The following is a 10295-nucleotide window of genomic DNA, read 5'->3' on the forward strand; positions in this document are numbered from 1 at the left end:
AAATCGCGAAAGAGCCTGCCAGAAGCTCCAGGCAATTGATGTGGAGTGACAACTCCTCCGAGACCAACAACCTCCTGTCGCAACAGGGCCACATCGGTCTCCCCAGCCCCAAAGGCTGGCATCGGATTCGATCACTACATCCGGGGTCCTCCCGAACAACGCCCGGCCGTTCCACGACTCCATGTGGTCCAACCACCACAACATCACTGTTCGGGCATCCTCTGAAAGAGGAACATAATCCGAATAACGAAGTCCCTTCTGCAGATGTTTGATCTTGAGCCACTGCAAAGCGCGGTAATGCAACGGATCCGGAAAGATCGCTTGAATCGAAGAGGACAGAAGACCTACTATTCGAGCCAGCGATCGCAAGGAGACAGTCTGTTGAGCTAGAAGAAGCCGTAAATCCCTCTTGATGGACCTGATCTTCTGACCTGGCAAGAGAAGCTGACAAGAGACCGAGTCTATTTGAAAGCCAAGGAAATCCATCAATTGAGACGGAACAAAGTCGGATTTCTGTGGATTCACTAGAAAACCTAGAGATTGTAATAGATCTACTGATCACTGTAAGTGAGACTGAAGAAGAAGAGGGCACTGAGCCAAGATGAGAACATCGTCCAGGTAGACTATTAAGCGAACTCCGCGCGACCTCAAAGACTCCATCACTGGACGAAGAAGCTTCGTGAAGCACCACGGAGCTGATGAAAGGCCAAACGGAAGGACCTTGTACTCGTACCAGGTCCCGAGCCACTGAAACTGCAGATAGCGGCGATGAGGTGCGTAAATCGGGACTGATAAGTAAGCATCCTTCAGATCCAGGCGAACCATCCAGTCGCCTTCCTGAAGCAAATCTCGGAGAAGATGAATACCTTCCATTTTAAAATGGTGATACACCACTCCGCCGTTGAATTCCTTTAAGTTGAGGACCAAACGCGATCCTCCTCCTTTTTTCTCCACTAGAAAAACATTGCTTACGAAGCCTTGTGGATGAGGTGTAGTGGGGACGATGGCCCCTTTGGCCAGAAGAGAAACGATCTCTGCGGAGATGAAGGTCTGATCTTGTTGGGAAAAAACAAGTGGTTGGGGCCGTTGGTGTTGGTGAGGGTGAGTGTAAAATTCTATTTTGAAGCCCTGCACCGTCTCCAACACCCAGGCATCGCTCGAGATAAACTGCCAATTTGGGAGAAAATATTGCAGTCTGCCCCCCAGAACCACATCTGAAGCCAAAATCAAGCTCACCTGAGGTTGATGAATCCTGTCCTCCACCTTGGTTACTGTTGTAACCTCCTTTCTTATATTGTCCTCTGCTTTTCCGGGAAGGATAGAAATTGGACTTTACAGTGGAGAAATCTAGATTACCTCTTTGGGACTTGAAACCTCTCTGAGAGGTCTGGTCAGAACCACGGCCAAACGAGCGTCCCCTTCGTCCGGCCCTGCCAAAAACTGGGCGAAATGCCCTGCGCAAATTGGTTTGGGCTTTATCCAAACCACTGAAAGTGGCCACGAACTTAGAGAGCTCTTTAAGAAATGGTGCACCGAACAATAAACCTTGGGCTTGGGGCCCTGACTCCAATGAAGCCAAGTCCGTAAGTTTGGGATCCAATTTCATAAGAATTGAGTGGCGCCGTTCAGTTGACAAGACACAGTTTGCATTTCCTAGGATGCAAATTGCCCGCTGCGACCATTGCACCAATGCATCCGGGTCAAGCAAAGCACCCGATTCCTTGGCCCGAAAGCTCAAATCCAGAATTTTAGTTAGGGGACCTAGCAGATCCAGCATCTTGTCCTCACAGGAACGCCAGGATCGGTCAATACCTTTTTTCGGGTCTTTAGAATATTTTTTCATGTATGTGACCCTGGTCTGATCCACATCAGGAGTGTCAGCAAGCTTATCCGCGAGGTCCGGGCGAGGACACTCTGAGCGCAAACGCGCATGCGCATCCTTCTCGAAAGGACGGCGTATATGGCATTGAATTTAATCCGCCACTTCAGGTGAGGGCAACCATGACGATGAAGTTGGATGAACAATATCCGTGGGGTCAAAGGTAATCACATGTGGAGTAGAGGGGGCATCCACAAAATGCTCTTTACGGGCCTTCTTCGAAGGTGGCGGCTTCGTAGGCTCGGAAGAAGAAGAAGAAGAGGAGGAGCCAGCATCAGAATCAGTAGTAGGACTTGAAAGGCCAGACGCAGCTGACTTTTTGGATGGAGGCGCAGAAGACAGAGTCTTTGCTAATTTGGCAAAGTCCGAATGATGAGGGTTTTTGGGAGACTTTTTAGAGCGCTTAGAAGGAGGAGGCAACCAACCCTGTTGAGCGGCATATTCTGATAAATGTCTCTTCAAAGGAGCGATAGCTTGAAAGAGAGCATGCCCCATATAGTCATCCACAGCTCCAGAGGGCTCGCCCTCATCATAATAGTAACCCTCTTCCTCATAAAAATCTCCCATGGCGACAAAGTCTGCCAGTCAAATGCCCACAATAAGGAAGACAAAAGTTTTAATAGCCAAGGCCAATTCAGGGGAAGTGGTACCCCAAATACAAGCCAGACAAAGTACCAGGTCAAGAAACCTGACTAAAATAACGACAAATATTAAGTGGAGGGAGGGCTTGCAAGAGTAACCCACTCTAGGCAGAGCCTATGCAGAGAAATGGCAACCCCACTTATCTGTGAAAATGGGGCGTAAAAGAAGGCAAACTGAACGCAGGCTGTGGCCAGAGGCTGTGAGGCAAACGCAGCAATTTTCGTCGAGTTCCGTGACAAGAACGTCAACAAATGCAAATGAAGGTGTTGCGCATGCGCGCTGACACCAGCCTGCCAGAAAAAGAAGACGCGCGTACAAAGCGCGCGGTCTCCTTGCCTTCGTCTCCCGCTCCACAAATGAAATGCAGCGCAGCAACAGCGCGCCGCAACCGGGAGGTGAACACATGCTCCCCAACGAAGCCGGCAGAAGTCAGAGCGCCGAAAGCCTAAGAAAGAGACGAGCGGCCGAAGCCGACACAAAGCAGACACTCGGAAGCCACAAGACAGATAGTCGGCAATTAAGCAACAACAGCTCAGTAATTAACAGCGCAAAGCGCGATAAACAATGCGAATGAAATACAGTTAATGCAACAACGTTAGAAGTAGAAATAAATTGTGCACTTAACTGGCTGCGGCAGCAGCAAATAAAGAGGAAGTTGTCATCTCTATGGCCCTTTATATACTGTGTTATACTCTATGGTTACCCAGGTTCATGGGTTTTGTAGTGCGTTTTTTCTTTACTGTGTGCTGATTGGCTGCTGTGTTTTTCCAGTAAAGAAATAGAGAAAGCATAATCGGAGCCTCCGTCCTGACATAGAATTGCCTATACCCTGTGATTGTTTGCTTTGCCTCCTTGCCGGTTCTGTAGTGTCATTTCTCATACTTCGGCTATTGAGCACGACTTCCGTATGCTTGTGTGCTTATTCAGTCCCCCTTCACTCTGCACCTGGTAGGTCAAGATCTTGTCACTGCTATATGTGTTTTCCTTTTCGTGTGTTTGCCTCCATTGACTGTTCTATATCTCCTAGGATACTGTCAATCCCTTGAATCTTGGCGTGAGAACATGCTTTTTTTTGCCTGGTCACCCTAATTTCTTGTAAAAATGTTGCTAGTTTTGAACTCTGCACAGTGGGGCACTGCAGTCCAGTCCCCGTGTATGTGCCCGACCATTAAAAAAAGTAAAAGTGGCCAACTCCTAGTTGGCATATTTAATATCATAGTAAGACCATAGCATGTGGCACAGGAAACACACTAAGGGCATGAGGAATTTGAATGTCATCTGTGGGCTGCATACATGTTGTGGCATTCACTAAGCTAACAAAAGAAACATGTCTTCAGACCTACCTTTGAAGACTTATTAAAAAAGTCAACCTTAATCAGCCCTTGTAGCTCACAATTTAGGGTGCCTAGTATTTGAAAGTGGTACATGCAGGAATTTAATGCTGGCATGTACCTACAGTGACAAACCCACAAAAGCTATTTTCAATGTAAGGGGCTGAAGCTGCGCTGTGACAACAATTAGAATTCAGAATAAAGCCATAACACTGATATCTTTGGTTTGGGACAAGGTACCGGAAACATTCATACACTATTTTTTAATGTTTATTAAAATTCAATTCAGTTGTGAAGTAAGATTTTCCAGAAATATTTAGGGGAGGTGATTTTTAAAAAGCCACATTTTACCCGCCTGAGTCTGCTGGCAGATGACCCTGCCAGTGCTTCACCTTAGTGAGAGTGAAAACTACTCCCAGGCAGCAACATTGGCTTAGGTCTTTTCACAGGAAGATCTGGGAGTGAGGTGCTTGACACATATCAGATCAGGAATGACATCTGGGGATGATCCAGGAACTTCATTAACTTGAAAAAGACCAGGGTGTGGCCTGCACATTCATAGTTATGGGTAAGGGGGGAAGGGAGGAGGAGAAGGGTGTGGGTATTTAGTGCCTCTGTTGCCAGTTGGGGACGCAGTGCCGACCAGCAGACATCCCTGCATGGCTTGATGATAATGCAGAGACGATCCGAGGACCCGACTGTGAGTTTCGATGGCAATGCCGAGTGGATCCGAGGTCACAACTGCGTGGCTCGAAGACGACGCAGCGCCCAGGAGCACAACACCCATTGGCCTCACCCAGCTTCAGCCCCCCCCCCCCCAAATTTGGCTCTAGTTGTGCCTCTGGCAGCGCCTGCATCGTAAGGAGTTCAACGACAAAGTGGGACCCCTCTGTGAGGTTGTGTTTGACACTTCATCCCGGCTGTGTGAATCAGAACCGATACATTGAGTCTTTGACGCCGACTCTTGCTCCATCCCAGGTTCTTTTTTAGCAGGCCCTGCAAGGGCCCTGGAATCAGCCTGCCATCAATTGTGATGGGCCTGATACTTTGGATTTACCACTGTTCAGAGTGACCTTAAGTAACCCTTGAGCACAATTGGCTTATAAGCATTATATTGCAGTTATTAAAAATTAAAATCTCTAGTTCCACTTATTGGATTTTTGCTGTTGCGGTCTTGTTTTACTCAAATAAGTATTCCCTATTGTTCTAGACTGGTGTGGAGTCTTATTCTGGTGTTTTCACTGTGTTACTGTAATTCAAGTGTTGTACAAATACTTTATACATTGCCTCTTAAATTAAGCCTGACTGCTCTGTGCCAAGCTACCAGAGGGTGAGCACAGGTTCATTTAGGATGTGTATCTGACTTACCCTGACTAGGATTGTGATCCTTACTTTGACAGGGTGCAAACCTCTGCCAACTAGAAACCCAATTCCTAACAGGCAGGCACACAGGCTCACTTAAGAGGCAGAAAGCTTGACCCGTCTTGTATTTTTCTTGAATGGTGGAATATGAGATAGTTTGCAGTAAGTCAAACAGGTTGTGCTGCAAAAGTGGGAAAAGGTGCCCGGGAACTTTTTCCTTATTGGTCCGAGAGTGACCCCACCCACTGGCTAGTTAATCCTACAAAAGTGGCACCCCTACTGAGTGGGTATGGGGGATAAAGAGTGGGAAAGCTCAGCACTATTATAATGTGTATTGCTATAAAAGTTACTAGAACGCCCTATTGTAACTTGTATTGTCTAAATATTGCAATGTGTAAGAAGCAACTGATTAATAAAAATGAGTTAAAAAAAAGTGGCACATCACTATAGCTCAGCAGATACTTTCTGGACCAGCGGAAGAACAAAAGAGGATTGAAGAGGGCTGAACCTGCTCTTTGAAATCTGGGAGACCTGAGGGCCGGACCTCCTCCCACTTGTACCCAGGCCAAATGGGCTTTAGGAGTCAGTTGGTTTTCCTCCTGTGTGGCTACCAAGACATAAAACGCTGCAAGAGGCCTATTTTCCTGGAGGGATCAGTGATGAGTTGCAACTGGAAGAGGACTCTGCTGGAGGGTGTCCTGACATATGAATGTGGTACCTGATGTCCTGGAAGCCTTAGCCGCATCCAGAGGGACTTATTCTGAAAAATGTGGACACAGAAAAACTTTGGGCTTTCATACCGCTGGGGAACTAGGACCAACCATCCAAGTCAATCTGCCCAAGGCAAGACCTCGTTGGGCAAGAAAATTGGTTGGTTCTGCTTGGAGTTCTATGTCACTTGAAAATCCAGCTCAGTGGACTTCCGCAGGAAATCTTGTGGACTTCGTTGCAAGTTTCCTGGCTACAGATTGATGGCTTACTCCGCAGGAGGAATTAGGCGGTGTGAGGAAAGTGGTTATTACATGGTGTGATTGTGCAACCTCACTGTGTATTAAAGGCACAATTCCATATCAGGGCCAGTCAGGTTTGTTGGTAAAACTTTAGCTCAGTCCTGTGTAGCTGTGCTCAGAGCAGTCAGGCTTTATCAAAGGAACACGTGTAAAGCATTAAAAAATACCCAAACAATTTAATAATAAGAAAAGGCAACACAATAAAAATCCAACATCAATTTATATATGTAGTTTGTATTTTTATCTTTGTGAGTTGTGAATTTCAAAGGAACAATAGATCACAGCTTTCACCTAGTGCAATAAATCATTGTAATCTACCCGAGTCGCAGTTTAGGAATAGCCATAATAAGTAACTTGAAAACAGATATAAGAGCATTTTTGTGGGGACCAACACTGACATGGAGCCGGTCACAGGGACCAACAATGTCCAATTGAACAGTTACCTTGTAAAGTAGTCTTCAGTCTAGTGCCAGAGTATATATGTGAACCGGTATTGGAAACAATGTAGTGTTCCTGATACAAGGAACGCATTATGCTGAAGATGCTAAAGGATTCTGAGTATGCAGAGCTGGGGTCTTCCCGTGACCAACCCTCAGTCAATGAAAACGGTGGGGCAACTTTGGCCTCAGGGGTAATGTCCCTCGAAATCCAGGTGTAGTTAAGCACAAAACTAGTTTCCACTGGTCCACTCGTCTCCAGTTACAGTGAAACTGCATTTCCTTTACTGTGCAGTAAAGTACGTGCTGGGAGACCAAACTGCACTCTGACGACTCTCCCAGAGTCTAACAGACTTAGGTGCATCTTTTGAGGGTCAGGACTCAGACTCCCAGGCTACACCTTGGCGTCAGGTGGTAATCAGACTTCCTGGAACTGGGCTTTCAAAGAAGCAGGCTTCTCAACTTTTATGGCCCTGTGGATGTAACAGGGAGTCAGACAAATGACTCTTGGAGTCACCTTCTGTGTCTGGGGCTCAGGGACGACATTTCCTTGAGTGTGACACCACAGACACAGTCCTTTCTTTGGTAGCCCAAGGTGCTGTCCAGTCCTTTGCACAGCCTGTCTTTGCTGGGTCCAGGAAACAGCAGGGCAGTCCATCTTCAGTCATCTCTCGAGTACAAAAGTGATCTGAGGGCTGCAAAGAGTGGCATCTGGCTAGCCCAGAATGCACCATTCTGCAGACTCCCAACATGGCAGAGCCCTTCTCTTGGTGTATGGAGCTCCTTGTCCATCCCAGAAGTGTAGCTACCTGGGAAGGCCTCGGAAAATCATAAAACTTTTATCAGACTTTCAAGTCTATTGACTCAAATAATCGACTCCACCAAACTGCAATTTGCTTGAACAGTAAACTGATGTCAAATTGTGTGTTCGTAGACAGATATTTTTAATTTACATAGTTGCCTTTTATTTCATTATCACATATGAGAGCACCTTCAAATATCTGAGTTTAGCATGTCTGCAATATAAAAAACTATTTTATTTGATATTAACCATAGATAATAAGAAACTAGCCCAAATATAAGGTATACATGACCCCCGACTTGCCTCTTTGTTCACTAATAGCATCATCAGGGCAGGGTAGGCAGTAATGTTTCTCTGGTCATGTTTAAAAAACTCTTACTTTTAATAAATATATTTCTAGAGCATGATGTGGTAGCACAATGTAATTTTCACACAGTACATTTTCCATTGAAAGGGCCACAATCATTCCCACAAGCATGCAGCTTTACTGATAAAGCTTTATTGCATAAAAATAATAATGTGATACAGAATTTACTTTCCTTATTAATAAAGTGTATTTTAGAATATTTGTGCAGTTAATTTGTAAGCTATTTAAATGTATGTCCGAAAAAAACTGACAACCTGCAGCCTTTCATTACACACTTGTTGAACTGCACATTTGTCAGAAAGTGCATTAACAAATCCTTAAACTTTGCAGTCAGAGAAAGAAAAGTAAACACCAACCTACGATATAAAATAAGAAGCAAATTTTAAGAAGACATAAGCAGACATCTGACCTCCATATTTGAGCACACAGCAAATGTGACAAGATTTAAAGGCGTCTTTATTGCTTATTCACTTTCTGATTCGACAGAACACCTGTTCCTTGACAGGTCTTCAGAACTGGCCAGTAGGCCCAAAAATAGCTTGCCCTGATAAAATCTGACTCGCCATAGCGAGTGGGCGAGTAGATTTCTCAAGGCCTGGTAAGGCTAGATGCCCATGGTAAAAAACGGTTTGACAACAGCTCCTTCCTACTCTGTCAGAGATGCTAGCCTGTCTGCTAAAACAAAAGATTCGCCCCTGTCATGTATGGCTACAATTTGCCCTTCAAAGAGGCTTCTCCTTTGGAGCTCACCTTTTGGGCTCACACCCAACTGCCCATCCTGCCAGGAGGGGGGCATAGATCTGCTCTCAGCAGATCCTTTTCGTTTCTTACTGAGAGTCGTTCACACCTCTCCTCAGGAGGGCAGATAGCTGTCTTGAGGACAACAGCTTGTTTGCAACCACAAACGGCTACTGGATACTTTGGGCAACAAAGTGGCAACTTAGTAAACTTGCCATTTGTGCAAATGTTACATTAAATTCAACTTGAGCAGTTAGTAAAGTTTAAGGAAATGTTTCTTTCTCTACTTTAAAGTTTCACATTTAGTAATCTTATTCAGAAGTTAGCACTGCTGAGTGGTCTGTGGGTAACTCCATACTAGCCAACAAGAATTGTAAGAAAACGACCCGGTTTGCAGGTGTCCCTTCACATTTTTCCCCCATTTGGACTACTAGATGCTGGTTTTCAACTCTGACAGTGCACTGTAGCCTGCTATCCAGTCCCCAGTGCCAGTGTTTGCTCCCTAAAACTGATACATGCGAATTGGCAACCCCAATTGGCAAGGACTTTAACCCTCTTATAAGTCCCTGGTAAGTGGATCCAGGAGTACCCGGTGTACAGGAGTTAAAGGAGTCACCAGCGCCTGAAACACTGTTTTTGCCACCCTGAGAGACCCAAGTAAACAAATGACAGAAGTCATGCCATTGTAGACTACAAGAGCAGCCCAAACTGCTCAAACTCGACTTTGCCCTCACCATGTATGGCAAGGTAAATGCCCTATTTTTACTAAAAGTCAGTCACACCTAAGGAAGTCCTCCTGAGTCCAGAAGGCAGGGTGTATTATATTAAAGGTGAGGATATATAACTGCAAGCTAATATGTCTCTATAGTAGCCTTTTCTATTAAGAGCTACTACAAGTGATAAGCGGTCCATAAGAACACATGGGCTGGCACCCGGGCACCCCGAGGTTGCCAGCACCATTATGGTACAGCCGAAATATGTCATGTTTAATATCAAAAAACTTTCTGCATCACCCCTGACATGATTCTCATGTTGAGGTCGATGTGGCATGCACCTAGGTGGCTACTTTAGAGGTTGCCACATGGTCGCCTCAGGCTTTCCTGTGCTCTGGCTGTCAACACTGCTGCAGCCAAGACAGGAATCTGACACCCTGTCAGAAGGTGTGAATTCTTCCAGTAGTCATAAACAATGGCCTGAAGGGGAAGGAGATAATACCCCCCTCCCTGATAGGATGGCTAGTGAATTGACACATCAAGACGGTGATCTTCAAAGTTTACATCGCCTGTGATATGCAAACCGGCTGCCTCCCAGAAAGAGGAAGTAACCCTCCTCCTGCCCCAAGGAACATTTGCAACAAGGCAAATTATATAGTAAGGAGGAGTACACCCACAGAAGGCTAGCCACACCTGCAGGGTGGGCTACCTGGTCTGTAATGCGGAAACTTTTCTGCCATTTTTAAAAGTGTCAGAATAGAGGGTTCTGGGTAGAAAATGGTGGATTAGCCGCTGGATCTGGTAGCCCATTGTCCACTTGCACCCACACACATAACAACCTTGGATTTAAGGGACACCCTCAGTTGTGATTTGACTTGCAACAAAGGAAGCAGAAGAGAGAAGATTCTTTGATAACAGTATATACACAAACCAAAGGTGGGATTCTCTGCACTTGTTGCAGCCATCCAGAAACTGCACGGCTGTGACTCATCCCAGACAAAAGGCTGGTTCCCC

The sequence above is a fragment of the Lissotriton vulgaris genome, chromosome 2_1 (genome assembly GCF_964263255.1).
Source record: "Lissotriton vulgaris chromosome 2_1, aLisVul1.2, whole genome shotgun sequence".
NCBI lineage: Eukaryota > Metazoa > Chordata > Amphibia > Caudata > Salamandridae > Lissotriton > Lissotriton vulgaris.